This window comes from Manis javanica, chromosome 12 (genome assembly GCF_040802235.1).
Source record: "Manis javanica isolate MJ-LG chromosome 12, MJ_LKY, whole genome shotgun sequence".
NCBI classification, from domain to species: Eukaryota; Metazoa; Chordata; class Mammalia; order Pholidota; family Manidae; genus Manis; species Manis javanica.
Window position 1 is genome coordinate 110,187,497 of NC_133167.1, and position 17,079 is coordinate 110,204,575.

Below are 17,079 nucleotides of genomic sequence, written 5' to 3' on the forward strand. Positions count from 1 at the left end.
GGAGGAAAAAGCAGGAGTTGCAGTACTTTCATCATCAGACAAAAAAGATTTCAAAACAAAGAAAGTCACGAGAGACAAAGAAGGACATTGCATAATGATAAAGGGGTCAGTCCAACAAGAGGATGTAACACTTACAAATATCTATGCACCCAACACAGGAGGACATACATATATGAAACAAATACTAATAGAATTGAAGGGGGAAATAGAATACAATGCATTCATTTTAGGAGACTTCAACACTCCTCTAACTCCAAAAGACAGATCCACCAGACAGAAAATAAGTAAGGACACAGAGGCACTGAACAACACATTAGAACAGATGGACCTAACAGACATCTACAGAACTCTACACCCAAAAGCAGCAGAATACACATTCTTCTCAAGTGCACATGGAACATTTTCAAGAACAGATCATATACTAGGCCACAAAAAGAGTCTCAATAAATTCAAAGACTGAAATTGTACCAACCAGCTTCTCAGAACACAAAGATGTGAAACTAGAAATAAATAACGCAAAGAAAATGAAAAATCCACAAACACATGGAGGATTAACAACATGCTCCTAAATAACCAATGGATCAATGACCAAATAAAAACAGAGACCAAGCAATATATGGAGAAAAATGACAATAATTCAACACCACAAAATCTGTGGGATGCAGCAAAGGCAGTGCTAAGATGGAAGTATACTGCAATACTGGCTTACCTCAGGAAAGAAAAACAATCCCATATGAACAGTCTAAACTCACAATAAATGAAACTAGAAGAACAAATGAGACCCAAAGTCAGTAGAAGGAGGGACATAATAAAGATGAGAGCAGAAATAAATAAAATCAAGAATGAAATAACAGAAAGAATCAATGAAGCCAGGAGCTGGTTCTTCGAGAAAATAAAATAGATAACCCCCTAGCCAGACGTATCAAGAGAAAAAGAGAGTCTACACACACAAACAGAATCGGAAATGAGAAAGGAAAAATCATTACGGACACCACAGAAATACAAAAAATTATTAGAGAATACTATGAGAAATTATATGCTAACAAACTGGATAACCTAGAAGAAATGGACAACTTTCTAGAAAAATACAACCTTCCAAGGCTCAACCAGGAAGAAACAGAAAATCTGAACAGACCAATTACCAGCAACAAAATTGAATTGGTAATCAAAAAAACTCCCAAGAACAAAACCCATGGATCAGATGCTTTCACTGCTGAATTTTATCAAACATTTAGTGAAAACCTCATACCCATCCTCCTTAAAGTTTTCTAAAAAGTAGAAAGGAGGGAATACTCCCAAACTCATTCTACGAGGCCAGCATCACTATAATACCAAAACGAGGCAAAGACAACACACACAAAAAAAATTACAGACCAAATATATCTGATGAACATAGATGCAAAAATACTCAACAAAATAGTAGCAAACAAAATTCAAAAATACATCAAAAAGATCATCATGATCAAGTGGGACTTATTCCAGGGATGCAAGAATGGCACAATATTAGAAAATCCATCATCATCATCTATGAAGCCAACAATATATCAATTACCCAAATCCCCCTTTTTTTTTTAATAGAGAATTCCAGCAATTTCATTCAACATTTCACAATGATTTGACATAGATATCTTCAAGAAATCAGGTTCCTTCTAACTAAGGAGATAATGCCAGCTTTCATGTAAGACCCATTCTTCATGAGCAAACTAACCTAAAACGTCACTCAGCTCGTGAGTCCCTTTTCCAAGATAAAGGTAATCCCAGGACCCCTTTGTACCTGTCTGTCCGCGGCCATTCTTCTTTTTCCATTTGACAATGTATTTCCCATATGATTTAATATTAAGCATTGTTTAAGCTGGCAGGAATATTTAAAAAGAAATTTGATGGATTATCTTGCCTTCTCTGGTAAGGCAATTCGGTCATCTTAATTCAGTCCAAGAAAAATGCGAAAAAATTCCCCATCTTAGAATTGCTTTACTTACTTTTATGTTTCTCTTTTGTATGGAGCCCAGATAAAAGCTGTTCCTTCCTCAAGGCCATCTTGCAAACTTACATGGTACTAAACACTCAGCAAAAATGCACTGATTTGATTTTCTTTGTTTCCTATGTTCCCAGGAGGCCCAAGACTTCAGGGCACCTGCAGCACTGGCCAGAGGCCCGTCTCTGCCCCTGAGGCCTGGGTTTGGAAGTCGGGGTGATGAGCCCCCATGACCGCAAGAGGCCCCCTGGCCACCAGCCAAGGACGTGCCGCGGGAACATGAGGGGCCGGGGCCTGGAGGGCCTGCAGCCTGTTGGGCACCAGCGAGCCAGCGAGCCGTGGGGCCAGGCAGGAGGCAAGTGTGGCAGATACTAACTTTCTGAGATGTATTTCCCTTGCATATAAAATGGCTCCTACTTAATTGTCAAGGGTGAAATTTGAACACAGTTCTGCCAATTCTGACTCAAACACCTTTCCCACTACAGCTCACTACTGAACACCTTGTCGATGATATTATATATGTGTGTGACATACATATTTACAGATTACACATAAAAAAGAAATGCACATGTATATTTGTGTGTGTGTATATATATATAGACACAATATAAAACAAAAGCCTGGAAGAGGGTTTGCAAGGGGAGTACTACCCATGAAAAATCAGTCCATACTCCTTAATAGACTCATTTTCACCTTATCCTTAATAAATCTGTTATAATCTTAAAGGGTATTAGAATGTTGGCTAAGGGAAAAATAGAGATGAATGAACATCTTTCCCCCTTTCAAAATCTCTAATGCACAATGTAACTGATTAGTAATTATAAATATTTATGTTTTCTGAGATATGAAATAGCTGAATACAGTAAGTAATGAGTGAAAACAAGTATTAGGGTCCCTGAGTGCATGTGTTAATAAATTGTGGAATTTTTAGCTACTGTTAATTGAAAAAATGAACCTGAATCAACCATGCATACATTTATGTTACATGGGAAAACCAAAAGTCCTGACCACTCATCAGTCGATGCCTCCAAGCTATAATTACAATTCAGCGAAAAAAGACACAGTGTAATTTAAGCCATTTTCTTAATATATTGATCCACTTTGTTTTTAAAAGCCAAAAAACCATGACCTCCTCAGCATATGTATGAGGAGTGAAATAGAAAACATCTAGTGAACTTACCTCGCAAGCACCCCAAAAGTAATACAGAGAGAAATTTAAATAAAGTACTTAGGGTGTGGAGGAACCCAAGAAAGTCACATTTATTAATAAAGATGAAGAACAAGGGTCATTTGACAAGAAAAAGTCGTAGAACAAAATGGAACAAAACGTTTAGCTGTAAATAAGCAGCCAGGAGAAGAGAGAGGATCAGAGTCTATGAAATGAGAAAAGCCTGCAAACTAAAGTGTCTCTAAGCCCCTCCTACCAACAATAACAAAGTCAAGTTCAGGATTTTGAAAGGGACATTTTAGGACAGAAAAAATGATCACCTCACATAAATAATGCTTCAGTTGTGATTCTTGTATTAATTCATAGGTGTATAATTATTTCTTGTTTTCACAAATATTTGGTTCAAATTTTAAATTTTAGTTTACTGGAACTGTGGTGTTTAGAAGTCTTCAAAATATGAATATATTAATAATGCCACATTACACAGCCTTTCCATCAAAAAATTAATGACACAGGGATGTATTAAAATTTTGCTAATTAATATTCATGCTATAAATCGGCAGGTTCCCAATGGTGGGCCCAGATTTGGGACGTCCATGTACTTATTTCACCCAGCAGCATCACTGGGTGACTGTGAGGTGCCACAAACCAGCACAATACGGCGTGGAAAGGCTGGTCATGTGCGGCTGTGAAAACAATGGGACGAAGCCCGGCAGGTGGAGTGACAGGGGACACAGAGCACTTCAGCAGAGCCAGTGAGCCTGAGCATAGCGGGGCCCAGAGCCGCAGACCTGGGAAACGGGCGGCAAAGGTGAGCACGCCAGTTTACACTGAGGTGTCACACAGGTGAAGGGGTCCCCCCACGGAGGACAGAGGCACACCCCAATTCCTGCTGGAGCCTGTATGACTTGGGTTTTGTCTGTCTCTGCTTTTAAAACATAGTGTGACAGAAGAGATTTTGTTAGTCCATAAGCATGTATGTGTTTATGTGTGGTAGGATCACATACACGTACATGTAATTCTAATCTATACGAACAAGTACCAATCTCAGTGACTGACTGAAAGCACACGCCCTTTTATACTATTTCATCAAGCCTCTTCCAAAATTCACTGATGATATAATCAACCTACACGTATAATAAAAAAAGTAAAATCAATATAACTACCTAATGTAACAGGGAAAAAAAGAAAAAAGGACAATTTACCATGGACCTGATACATGTTTCCCTCGTGACACAGTAAACAATGAGATGGTCACGTGTGTGTAGCTACATGTGGGGTCCTCATGAACGCAACAGAAACGCAGCCTGACAGGAGTATGTTCACTGACAGAATACTACAGCACAGTTGAAATTGAGACATCATTTCCAAAAAATAGATTAGCAGCATGTGCTGAAGTTCTCACTGAGACAATGTGTAATATTTTCTCAGAGTACATGGCTGTTTATTGTTTTAGCCATTTAAAATTTATTTATTGTACATGGAAAAAACGAAGTGGAGTTCTGGGCTCAGGTGTCTGTGCGGCTTCCTGTGTCCCCACCTACGGAGGGAGTCAGGAGCTCGGGGACGCGGCTTGGCTGTGTGGTGGTTGTGAGACTTCCTATCAGGCAGCACACCCCGGAGAGGGCAGGCAGTGACTCTGAGAACAGGACCTCGCTACGCTAGAAGACAGCGACCGCCAGCAGGAGCGGACTTGGTGATGTGGGCAAATGTGGAACCCACAATGTTGTTCATGTAAAACCTTCATAAGATTGTACATCAATAACTTAAAAAAAAAAGGTGGCTTCCTATCTACGGAGGGAGTCAGGAGCTCGGGCACACGGCCTGTGTTTGCAGGTTCATCTCCTGTTCTGGGCAAGTGTGCTTCCTCCACCTTCCAAAGGTGGGAATGTGACTCGGCCCTAACACCCCGCAGGGTGCAGGCGAGCCTCCCTTAAGAGCCACTGCTCTGGGGAGGTCACGTCCCTTTTAATCACTATCTCCGCATGGGTAGGTGTCTGCACACTGGTAACCCTGGAAGTCCAACAGCATGGCAGGGACTCTTTCTCACACCCACGCTCCCACCCAACCTGGAAACCCTAACAGAGAGCCCGTCCTCTGGCTGTTACACATCAATCGGTCACACGCATCCCAGGAAGTCTGTCCCAGCCCGCTGGGGTCCCATGCGCTGTGGGGGTCTGCGCTTCACACCCCTGTCTAGACTTCAAGCTCTGCGTCTGCTCTGCTCGTCGTTTTAGTCTAGGCTCTTCAGGTGAACTGTTAGCTCCTGAAGACAAGGACAGAGTTGTGTGTCACCCACTGTGAGTACACGACATGAGAGGGGTTCTGGTGTTTGTCTCCACTGACAGCACCGTCTCGCCACTCACACCAGACCTGGTGTCACACTGGCCACCATCAGACAGAGCACGTGCCTCGCCAGTGCCCATGCCCAGCGGATTTGAAAAGAGGAAGTAAATGGCACTGATGAAGAGGTAGGAAAGTCATGGAAGCCTTCATTTTCAGATCAGAAATAATGTAGCTAAGAAGCAATGGACTCAAGAAGCAATTAGATTCAAGGGCTTCAGAATGATTCATACACTTAATTAAAGGCTTATAGGAACTCATTAAGAAGTTACATAAATTGTCTTTATTTCTTACTCTGGATTATTTACACATACAAACACATTTATGGAAGAAAATGGACATATTCTATCACATTTTCAAATACAATCAAATAGATGGTTGGAAGCTTGCTGATATGTAAATTATACTTTTATTTCTCAGTTAATTCTAGGAAATCAATCATTTGTTTTCCATTTATGCATTACTTTTTTACCAGAAATGTGTTATGATTCATAGTATGGTTCTCAAAGGATAGAAATTTTATTCACTGAAGGTGATTGCTATAGATAAAATGTTTGTGTCCCCTCAAACTTCATTTGCTAAATCCTAACGCCCAAGGTGATGGCACAGGACAGAGCCCTCGTGAAGGACCAGCACCCCCGTAAGAGACACAGACAGCTCCCTGCTCCTTCCATGTGGGAGGGCGCCACAAGAAGACACCACCTGTGAACCAAGCAGCAGGCCCTCTCCAGACACAGAAACTGCCGGCACCCTGATCGTGGCGTCCAGGTCCAGAGCTGTGGGTAGCGAGTCTCTTCTCAGGGGGTCTGCGGTGTTGGGCCACAGCAGCCCAAGCAGACAGAGACAGTGGTCAGTCATCACACTTGACGCCTGAGTGACACCCACCCACATCTGGCACTCTCAGCTCCCAGAAAGTCGCCCTTCCTTCTCACTTGGCAAACCACCCCATGGTGTGGGTCACCGACGCCCAAGCTCTGCGGCAGGACAAGCGCCCACAGCCAGCAGCATGACACTGCACGCTTACAGGCTGGTAGGAAGGTGGAGCTCACACTGGCACTGTCACACACCGACCCAGAGGGACACGACCACCTCTGGGGAGCAAGGGCTACATCTGTTACCCTGACTGAGGTGACAGCACCACAGGGTATGCCTGTATCCAAACTCATCAGAATGTGTACATTAACTGTGTGCAATACTTATATACTGAATATGCATCAGTAAAGCTGAGAGAAAAAAGAAAAACCAAATGAAAACTACAACTGGATCTCTTCTTTCTTTTCACACTTTGAATTATAGATCTCTTTTCCATTTAGAAACTAACACAAAGAAGAGCATCGTTCAAGCGGCACTTGTACATTCTGCACAACATCTCCAAGTTCCAAGTTAAGTCACTCACGGACATGTGCACAGAGCTCTTTCCATTCTGTAGGAAGCGCTCACCCACAAAATCGGCTAATTATTATATTCATTAATTTTCCTCCAGAAGCCAATTAACATTCTTGTGTTAATGGGAAATCGCATTAACATAAGCTTAATTTCTGCATATACGCAGGAGTCCCTCCTGTGTCAGACTGAACACAGCTCTAAAAAGTTCTCGGACGCAAAGCTATGGCACTGACTCACCTTCACTCTGGGCTTTGCATAAATGGATGTTTGCAAATTCCTGAGCTACAGGAATGCTCTGTGATGCTGAACTTCCTATCCAAATACATTTTCTATTTAATGCAGTCACATGAACCAGCATCAGATCTAAGGATCAAACCACTGAAGAAACTTAATATTGGTTTGAAATGGAGAAGAAAGCATCAACGCAGATCGCCACACCACGTGGCGCGCGTGTGCATGTGCACAAACCATAAAAGCAGTGTTTACATTTTTCCCTTAGTAAACACATATACACCTCCATGTAATTTTAATCTCTACTGAAAATACATGAACATGGGAAGCAATGAAATGAAAATTCAGTTACTTTTTATACATTCAGGAGAATTTATTTTTCAACCTTCAGAAGCTAAGACACACTGTCATGGAAGGCAAGGGACAAGCTTATCCCACAGGACTGAAGCCTCCACATGGAAAGCGAGGTGGAAGTTTTGCTGTCACTTAAATAATTGAGTAATTCGTAGTAAATTCAAGCCTCATAGTAAAATCTAGCATGAGTTAATAAAAGTAACCTCCTTTTCATTTTCATGGGTCTCCTACCAGTACTAGGGTTTATAGGCATGTGAGGATCATAACCCAGTAAGGATCCACCAAGTGCCTGGGCTTTCTGTTCATGGTGTGAAAGGAGCTGGGGTTACCCACCAGTGAAGCCATGTTGACTTTATCTGGACAATTCCATGGCCTGGCTCAGCTGTTAGTCACTAGTGTCACTTACGGGAAAAATAATGTAATGAAGTGTGTTGGTATCTCGAGCACAGCCATTCCCGTCAGGAGGGAAAGGAGGGAAACAGGAGTCTGACATGGTTTTGGATTCTGTTTCCAAAGGACGCATGTGACTATGGTAACAGGTGGCAGTCCTGTGAGAGCCTGAGGGAGGCTGGTGCCAGGGGTGGGGCGATGTCTGCACAGCAGAGCCGGAGCCAGGCTCCTGCTCCAGGACTGGAGGGTCACGGCTCCAGCTCCCCATGTGGAACCCCAGACACCTGGCGAGCCTCCCAGGGCCTCTGGCAGAAGCTCCTCACTCACCCAGGGGCCAGAGCCGATCTGTCAGCTCTGGCCCCTCCACCTTCAGCAGGGCAGTATCAGGAACAGAGCCTGCCTCCTGGTGGGAGCAGAAGCTCTGCCGGCAGGCCTGCTACTGAAGATGTGGAGTGAACACAAAATATGCGGACCCTGCTGCCGGCTGGCTGCTGTGCAGGCCCTGGAGTGGTGGGTAATCACAGTGCCAGCCACCAGAGTCAGAGGGGTTGCCCCCCGCCTCCACAGAACGGAGTGTCCTCGTGGTGGCTACAGGAAGGGCCGTTTCATGCTACTGCCTTAATGCTGACTTCAAGTACATGGGGAAGGCAAAATTCTCCATATATGCTAATGTTTCCAAGTGTGACCGTTTTTAACCATTGACAATTGAAAAACTGACCGTGTTCTAAAAGGAGGCTTTTAACTCACACACTAGGATACAGATATAGGTGTAGTTTTATATTTTAGCAATGGAACACGTCCTGGTACATCACATTTTAAAATACATGCCTACAACCAAAAGCTCTGTGCCGTGGGCAGGAGGAGGCCCGACACCACAGTGGTGCACATAGCCCCCTTCCCGAGGGGGCACAGTGCTCCACCTGGAGGCAAGCTCGGCCCAGCTGTGGGTCATGTTCCAGAGAAACCCTGAACCCACCACGACCGACCTTTGCAAGGATGTGCAGGAAGAACGGTCAAATGCAAAAAGGCCTTCTACACAGACCCCTCGGAACCACTCAGCCATTACTCTTCCTACAGATCGCCCATCTGTGAAGGCACCTCGTGCCATCAGCGCATCGGCTCCAGGCAAGCGTGCAGCTACCACACCGCACTCGGAGTCCCACGGGACAGCACTCTGTCACTGCACGGACGCAACGCCCACGGTGACATGTAAAAGCAAATGACAGTCAGCAGTAGGGCCAACTGCATTGCAAAAGGAGCATGTGCCCCCAGACGCAGCCAGGGACCACCCTGCTTCCTTGATTCCTTCACACCTGAGGCTGTTGAGACCCGCCCGCCCCCAGGCTGCCCTGTGCTCGGACGCAGGAAGGGGAGGGCGTGGGCCTCCTGTTGCCAGTGAGCCCCGTGAGCCACAGGACAGGGTGTGAAGAGTGCACCTGGGAGGCTTTGGGGTTCTGTCCCTATCATGTGTGGGATCCATGAGCGTGACATTTTACAAGGAAATAAAGCATCAAGATTGCCCTGGTGAGCAGAAATGTGGACTTCTGGGAAGTGAGGCGTGATGCTGTCTACAGAGGACAGACCGATTCACTTACCTATGAGCTTCTCTGTTCCTGAACTCCCAGAATGTCATCCAAAGGACGGCAGGCATATTAAAGGGCCGAAGTCGTGCAAGTTCCCAACCGAAGGGGATGAGAGAAGCCTCTGAAGCAATAACCACAGAGAATCCCCCAAGATTGAAGTCACACTCCAAACCGCAGACCCAGGAAGCCAAGTCAACATTGACAGGATAAAACCCCAGATCTACACGGACACACAGCATACAAATGACAGAAAACCAAAGACGGAGAGAACCCGTCACAAAATCAGAGGGAAAAGTATCTTTTCTACAGAGGAAAAAGGATAAACTTATTTTGGACTTCTCTTTAGAAACCATGCAAGTGAGGAGAGTACAGCAAAATATTTACAGTGGTGAAGGAAAAATCATCAACTAAGAAACTTTTACCTAGCACAATTATCACTTACATGAGAGAGAAATGAAAAGTTTCGCCCCAAAATGGGGAATTTGTCAACAGAAGACCTGCCTTGCAAGCAATGTTAAAAGAAATTCTCCAGAAATAAAGAAATGATACAGGTCAGAAACTAAAGAAGAGGGTGGGATGCTAATTGTAAGGGAAGCTGGGGAGGCAGTAAATGGGTTTATGGGAATTCTCTACTTTCTGCCTCATTTTTCTGTAAATCTAAAATTACTTAAAAAAAAGTCTATTAACTTTAAAAAATATGTAACCCTTTTATCTCTCTGGAAGATTTTTTTTCTCACATAAGATATTCTTGGTATATTTTATAAACTTGAAAGCTGTTCCATAAATACACTTCTATGACTGAATTTCTTTTTAAGTAGAAATAAAGATTTTCTGATGTACTCTTTTGTGAAACCACTGGATCTTAAATATATAAAGTTCAACTGATCTATAAGTCTACATTTATGAAACTGGGTAGAAAAATCACCCTTAGAAAGAGTAAATGGAGTCTGAGGGTTAATGTAAAAGCCTCAAGTTATCACTCACCCACATGTCACACATACAACATATGCACTCTGAGAAACAGATGTAAAGGGTCTATTATGTCACATCCATGCATCTTAAATATATTACAAAAGATAGTTATAATTGAGAATTGAAAAAGCATATTATCACCAAACTTAGAAATCAAATATCACATATTAAATGACAAAGTGATCTGTACAGCTACTAAGCCCACAAAGAGCGGCAGCGCCATACTGTTTCCCTTGGCGGTGACACACACACTGTGCTAAAAGCCACACACGGGCAAGGACAGCAGATGCTCGAGAGTTCCCGTTTCCATTCACACCTGAATCTTACAGGAGTCACATAATATAAATGCAAGGTAGAAGGCATGTTGGAATTCTGTGTACGAAGGATTCCTGATTGGGGGTCAGACTTGGCATTCGCTCACTAACCCCTTAGAAATATACCATCAGTGTCGTGGGGGAAATCCTCCTTTTGCTCTAAAAATGCTGAAGCCTGCTTATTCTGGAAATATGGCCAGCTTGACCCCTGGCCCACCCCTCCTGATGCAATCACCTACAAACCTCAGATGAGACCCAACCCACGTCTCCTCAACTGCACAGGCTGCTGGCAAGAGAGGAAGAGATTCTTGACACTCTGAGAGGGTGAGGCTATGACAAAGTTAAACAGACCACTGACACTGCCCTTCTTCTCAGGGGACAACTTGGGGGTGAGTGTTCACTGCCTCACCAGGCGTGACCCACCCACCCCCGCCCAACCCACTCAGTGTGGGAGTCTAACCGGAGATCTGGTACTGGGAATCAAAACACTGTTCCCACAGTCTAATACAGACCAGAAATCATCCCATTCACCCCAACACTGGAACCCTACTGCAAGGGCAACGCAATGTCTGAGACCAGTGTTGAGGGGGACATTGCCGCGGAGCATGTACGTGGACAGTCAGTCCACTTGCCAGCTTGAACCTGACTTCAAGTCGAGAATTCAGAGTGAGCCCGAACCACGGAGGCCCAGCCGCTGACAGAGGCAAAGCTTTACCTCTGCCAACTTCCCTGGGGAGCCTCGCCTTCTGCACGGGAGGAAGTAAGTTCCAGTGATACAAGCGGCCTGTCCATGGTGCTCCGGTGTGTTTAAGAGAGAAAATGCTGTAGCAGGTTCCGGTGGCCCCGAGAGAGAGTCTGTGTCAGCAGGTCATAAATACACTAAGGGAAGGTGCTGGTACCTTGGGTAAGATGTGTACGGTGTGGGATGGAGGCAGGGAGCATTGGCCGTTTACCACAAGTACCAGATCTCATTCCAGGGCTTCTCCAGGACGCACACAAAGGGGACCCATGCTGAGGATATGGTGACATGGGAAAGCTACGCGTTTCTAATACTTCCACTCACAGTTTGAGTCTTGTTCACCACTGAGGTCTTTCCCAAACTATATATCTGAACCGATTTCCATTCTAGCCTTGGTGGTGTAGTCATCTGTTTTTGTTCTATTTATTGCTCAATGGAAATTGCCACTGAACCATATTTTTTTTCATGTGAAAAAACACAATAATTACATGTTAAATGAGGTCTTTTAAATAATTACATGTTAAATGAGGTCTTTTAAATATCAAATACCATACTGACAGTATGATGGTATTTTAGAAAATTACATCCCCATTTTTCTCCTAAAATAGTATCGAGTGTCTCTAAGTATTTCGGAAGCAGATCTGATTTTTGCATATGATGCATAGGATACACTTTTGAAGGCAACCTCATTGTGATAGCCTACCATATCCATTCTAAGAATATATATATTCTATAGTTTTTGTCACTCTAACCAAAAAGGTATTTGCAACTGAACCAGAGCATTAAGTGACATATTAATAAGCAGGACCTGTCACGTTACCATCAAGATTAAACACACTGATGCAAGAGCTCAGCAGCCACGCCTGTGCTGTCAGAGCGAGTCAGGACACAGGAGCCACAACATCGAAGTCATTTTGAAAGACTTAGGAAAAAGGAAGAGAACCAAGAGAACCGTCTGACTCTGGGGAACGACTACTTAACACAGGTACGGAGCACGCAATGCAAGAAGCAAAGACTGGGCACCAGCTGGGTTTGGGCGCGCCCGGCGCTGGGCAAGCAGGGAACGAGACCCACAGGCCAAATCACATCTCTTGAAGACTTCAGTTGATCCTTCACTCCCACAACAACTGGCTTTAAAATTCAGTTTTGAATGTAGATGACCAAGGAAACATTGAATGGAGTAAGTTTATTAAGATTCCATTTCAGTGTCTTCCTCTAATAAATAATCGCGAGTTACTACCACCTCCTCCCTAGAAATGATCTGTTCCATCAGTTTGACGGGAATAACACCAGTCTCCCTGGTGTTGGCGTTGAAAGATGAGACGCCAGGCACGTCCCAAGCCTCTGACAGGCGCTCTGGGACAGGGCTGCACAGAGTGCTGGGGGCTGACACTGATGCGGGCTGGCTCAGCGTTCACGTGGCCGTTCGGCTCTGCCAGGGAAACCACACACTGGCTGGTCTCTCCCAACAGGGAATTAGTGACATGCTTTCTCCTAAAATTGTCCACAAATCTCTGTCTAGGCTTCTTTCCTAGCACCGTCGCTGTTATTTACTAAGTGTCTGAGCGGAGCTGAGCTTGAGAATATGTGAGGTCCTAGTAACCAGGTCACCACCCTAACATCTAACAAAACTTGGTGCATGTAGTGAAAGAAGAGTGACAGCTGATGCAAATAGAATCTGCTCTTGAAATAAATGAGCTTTAGTTAAAAAAAACTGAATAGGTTTCTTGGCAAACATCGACTTAGAAAATGCAGTAATACAAAGACAACTTGGATCAGATTGGATTTTTCTGCTTTATATGGAAATTTGTGTTCCTTTATGAATATGTCAATGCAGACTTCTTAAAATATTAAATTTTACTTCATAAAATAAGAAAATGGGGAAAGACCACAGGTCATTTAGCTTAGTCCTTTACTCTGGTTAAGAAATGAATCACATAAAACACCTTTTACAGAAAAAAATAAGTCTAATTCATTCTGATTACCCTGTCACAAAACCAGATCAGCCAGCTACTAAAATATCGTTTTTATACCCACTTTTACCCTCAGGCATCCCTGGGAAGGGGCAGGGAAGGAAGACAGAGGGCCAGCGGGGGACACACAGGCGGTGAGCTCATGGATCTTCACACGTCCCTCACGGCCACACGGGTTTCCCACTGGCTTGCTGGGACTCTCTCCTAATGTTTTCTCCACACTCACCGCGCTCTGAAAGACTGCATTCGTGCCGTGAGTCTGGGTGTTAGTCGTCCCCTACTACTCTGTTTCATTCCGTTGCTGTGACTGGTAAGATGTACAGTCTCATTATTTTGTTGTTGAAAGAATCAATGACAGATACTGTGTGGAACAGGAGATTCTGTAGTTCCACATTAGTGTTTTCACCATTTTTTTGAGCTACAGAATCACAGTGATCGTCAAGCTGATACGTGAGAAAACGGAGGGTTGCAGACATTGCACCTTTTCAAGATCAGAGAACAGACATGGGAGTGGCACCCAAAGCTCCAGACCCACACCCCACAGCTCTGTCCACTGTTCCCCTTGATTCTGCAGCTATTTGCTGGACCCACATAACGTGGCATTATACGCCAGTAAAGGTCACCTCATTCCTAACCTAGCTGACAAGTTCTTTTAGATCATTCAATGATCACTTGTCAAAATGTAAGTATTTATTTCAAGTCATATAACCTGAACCCAACACCTGCACTGAATTCCATGTGCTTTCTAAAATGTTTAGAGGATTTCTGTGTCATTTTCAAACTATCAGTAAATGACCATGGAAGACAGTGTGTGCACATGTGCATTTAGAAAATCTCCCTTTTATAGAACAATTCCCTTTGGTGTCTGGCACATAGCAATAAACTAAATAGATGTTTGTTAAATGAAAACATAAATCAAGGAATGAAAGGAGCCTTAGCCACGGAACTTTCAATATATGAATCAACTTTACCCATGAGAACCACCCCAGGGTGGGAGATGCAAGGCTTTTCATATAGGGTTTAAGTTCTGCCTATACGGCCTTGGGCAAATAACTAAAGCTCTTTGAAATTCAGATCCCTTATTCATAAGATTTGGTAAACCTATACATTTTGCAAGTCTGAAATTAAGATTAGTGATAGCTGGCCACATACTCTGCTGTCCTTGTTTAAAAACTTCTAACATCTACCCTAAGTTTTAAAAAAACTCATTTTGAAGTATTGTTAACAAAGGAAGTAAAGCAAAGTATTAAAAATGAAAAAGAGACGCGGGTTTAGAGTTTGGTGAATGGAGATCATGGCATTCACAGGAATGTGCAGACACAAAGTGTTCCTCCAGGACTGAGGCCTGGGCCATGGATGGACCCCAGAATAGCCAAAGGAAAGAAAATAGTTATTATTCTCTATACATATAGAGAATAACTAAAAATAACTATATATTTTGTAAATCTTGGAGGGTGTTAGGGGCTGAACTGTGTTCCATGTAAAAGTTTGTATGTTGAAGTCCTAACTCCCAGGATCTCAGAATGTGACTGTATTTGGACAGTCATGTTTAATGAGGTAACTAAGTTAAAATGGGGTCATTAGGGAGGGCCCCAGTGCGATCTAACTGGTGTCCCTATAAAAGAGATCAGGACACAGACACGCACAGAGGGACAACCATGTGAGGTCAGAGAGAGAAGACAGCGTCTACACACCTAGAAGAGGCTTGGAGGAACCAGTCAGCCCACACCTGGACCCCTGACTTCCAGCCCCCAGCCCCAGGAAGCATACATCTCTGTGGTTTCAGCCCTTGGCTCGTGTCAGCTGAAGCTGGCCAGCACAGAGGGCCTAGGATGACCTTGTATTCCACAGCCCTGAGGGGTCAGTCACTTCCTGAACAAGACCCTAGCTGCCATCCAGTCTCCTCCTTGACACTCGGATTTTAGCAGAGTCTGCTTCCACTATTTCATGTGAACCTTGCATAAATACAAAACAAACAGTGTCTGATTTTCCCAACCCTCCCCTACTTGCAGGATACACTGGCCTGTGACTAAGGGACAGGGCGTACACTGAATGCCATCAGCACATGCTCCCTTGACGGGTTCGGTTCTAAAGCAGACATTGTGCCCATGTCAAGTTTATGAAAACCATCCATCACTACGTCTCCCGGCACACACACTCCATAAAATGCCTATGGCAAAAGCCACCGATGTAACCACGATCCCGCGTAGCACTGTGCACACAGCAGACAGACTTGCTGGACACTGAAAGCTGACCCCCAACGGAGAAGGCAGCTAGAGCACACACCGCAGGAGCTTTTTCGGGGATACCTGGGGCGAGACACCGAGCGTGGGGAAGGAGCACTAATCCCAGCATCCTGTCCACCGTGCGAGACGGCAGCAGCTCCAGATGGGTCCCTCTCTTTCCCCAATGCTCGAGGGTACCTGTCGTCCTTCGCTCTGTGAGCTGTGCACCACCCCCCAGACAGGGGGAGGCTGGGAGAGAAGGTGGCAACCACACCCACCTCCCGCTGCACACACAGCCTTTGATTGTCCCCCTCCCTGGCTCTTCAATGTGCCCACATCCTTTCCACACTTTTCCATCTTCCAACTCTTGTCACTTCTTTCCTTATCTTCAGCCATGCTCATCAACACTAACTTAAAGCAAACCCACATTCCAGCAATGTATGTTTCATAGGCAAATAATCCCTGGGGGAAAATCTTTTTAAAAACCTCTAATCACTTAATAAAAAGGTGGAATAATTTCAAACCCCCACTGGAGACCCTGAGATGATGTCCATGGAACTAGTCTGGGAAGCCCTGCTCCAGAAGGCTTAAGAACATCCTGACAGACAACTACTTTTTCAACAAGTAAATGAGGACCCGAAAGCCTACAGCAGAGATAGTCACACCCCCAAGCACGTGGGAATAGCACATCTCAGAGATGAAAATTTAAGTCTGTGGGAAAGCAGAATTCCCCAGCTGCCTTCTCATAGCGTGCTTACGGGGACAGCCCGGGAAGGGCAGGGGGCAGCGCATATGGGCGTCACAGCCTGACCCCCAGGCCTGACCACCCCTTGGGCTCCCGGAGGGGGCGCTCCGCAGGCCTGGGCAGGTGCCAGGACCATACCTCACCGCCCTCCCAGTCCCTCCTCCTGGCCTTCCAGCAAGGATCTCGGCTGACCACCAGGGAGGGCAAACACTCAGGGGCCCAGGGGTTGTCCACACTGCCCTCGTTCCAGGGCCATAGCTTGTCAGGGCCTGGAAGGGAGGGCTGGGACCCACGCCCACCTCCCTGGACTTAGCACCATGGCCCACCCCACCATGTCTGCAGCCCTGCATGTGCAGATGGGACAGGTACTACCAGCAACTGGCAGAATGCCACGCCACCTGCTGACCTGTGAGGGCCACATGGTCCCTGTGAAACTCAGAACCAGAGCAGCAGACACAGGCGGGGCTGCAGCGGCCAGGCCACCAGGGGCTCTCAGTGGCAGGGACTGCAACTCCTGCTGGATGACAGCACACGGTCGCCCCTGAAGGAGACCCGTGCATCCTGGAGGGATTCGGGGGATTCCGCGATCCCTGACCTCAGCTGCTGCTGTACTTCCAGTCTCCTCTTTGCCAAAGCGATTCAGCATATCACGTGCCACATGCTGCCAAGCCACCGACGAGC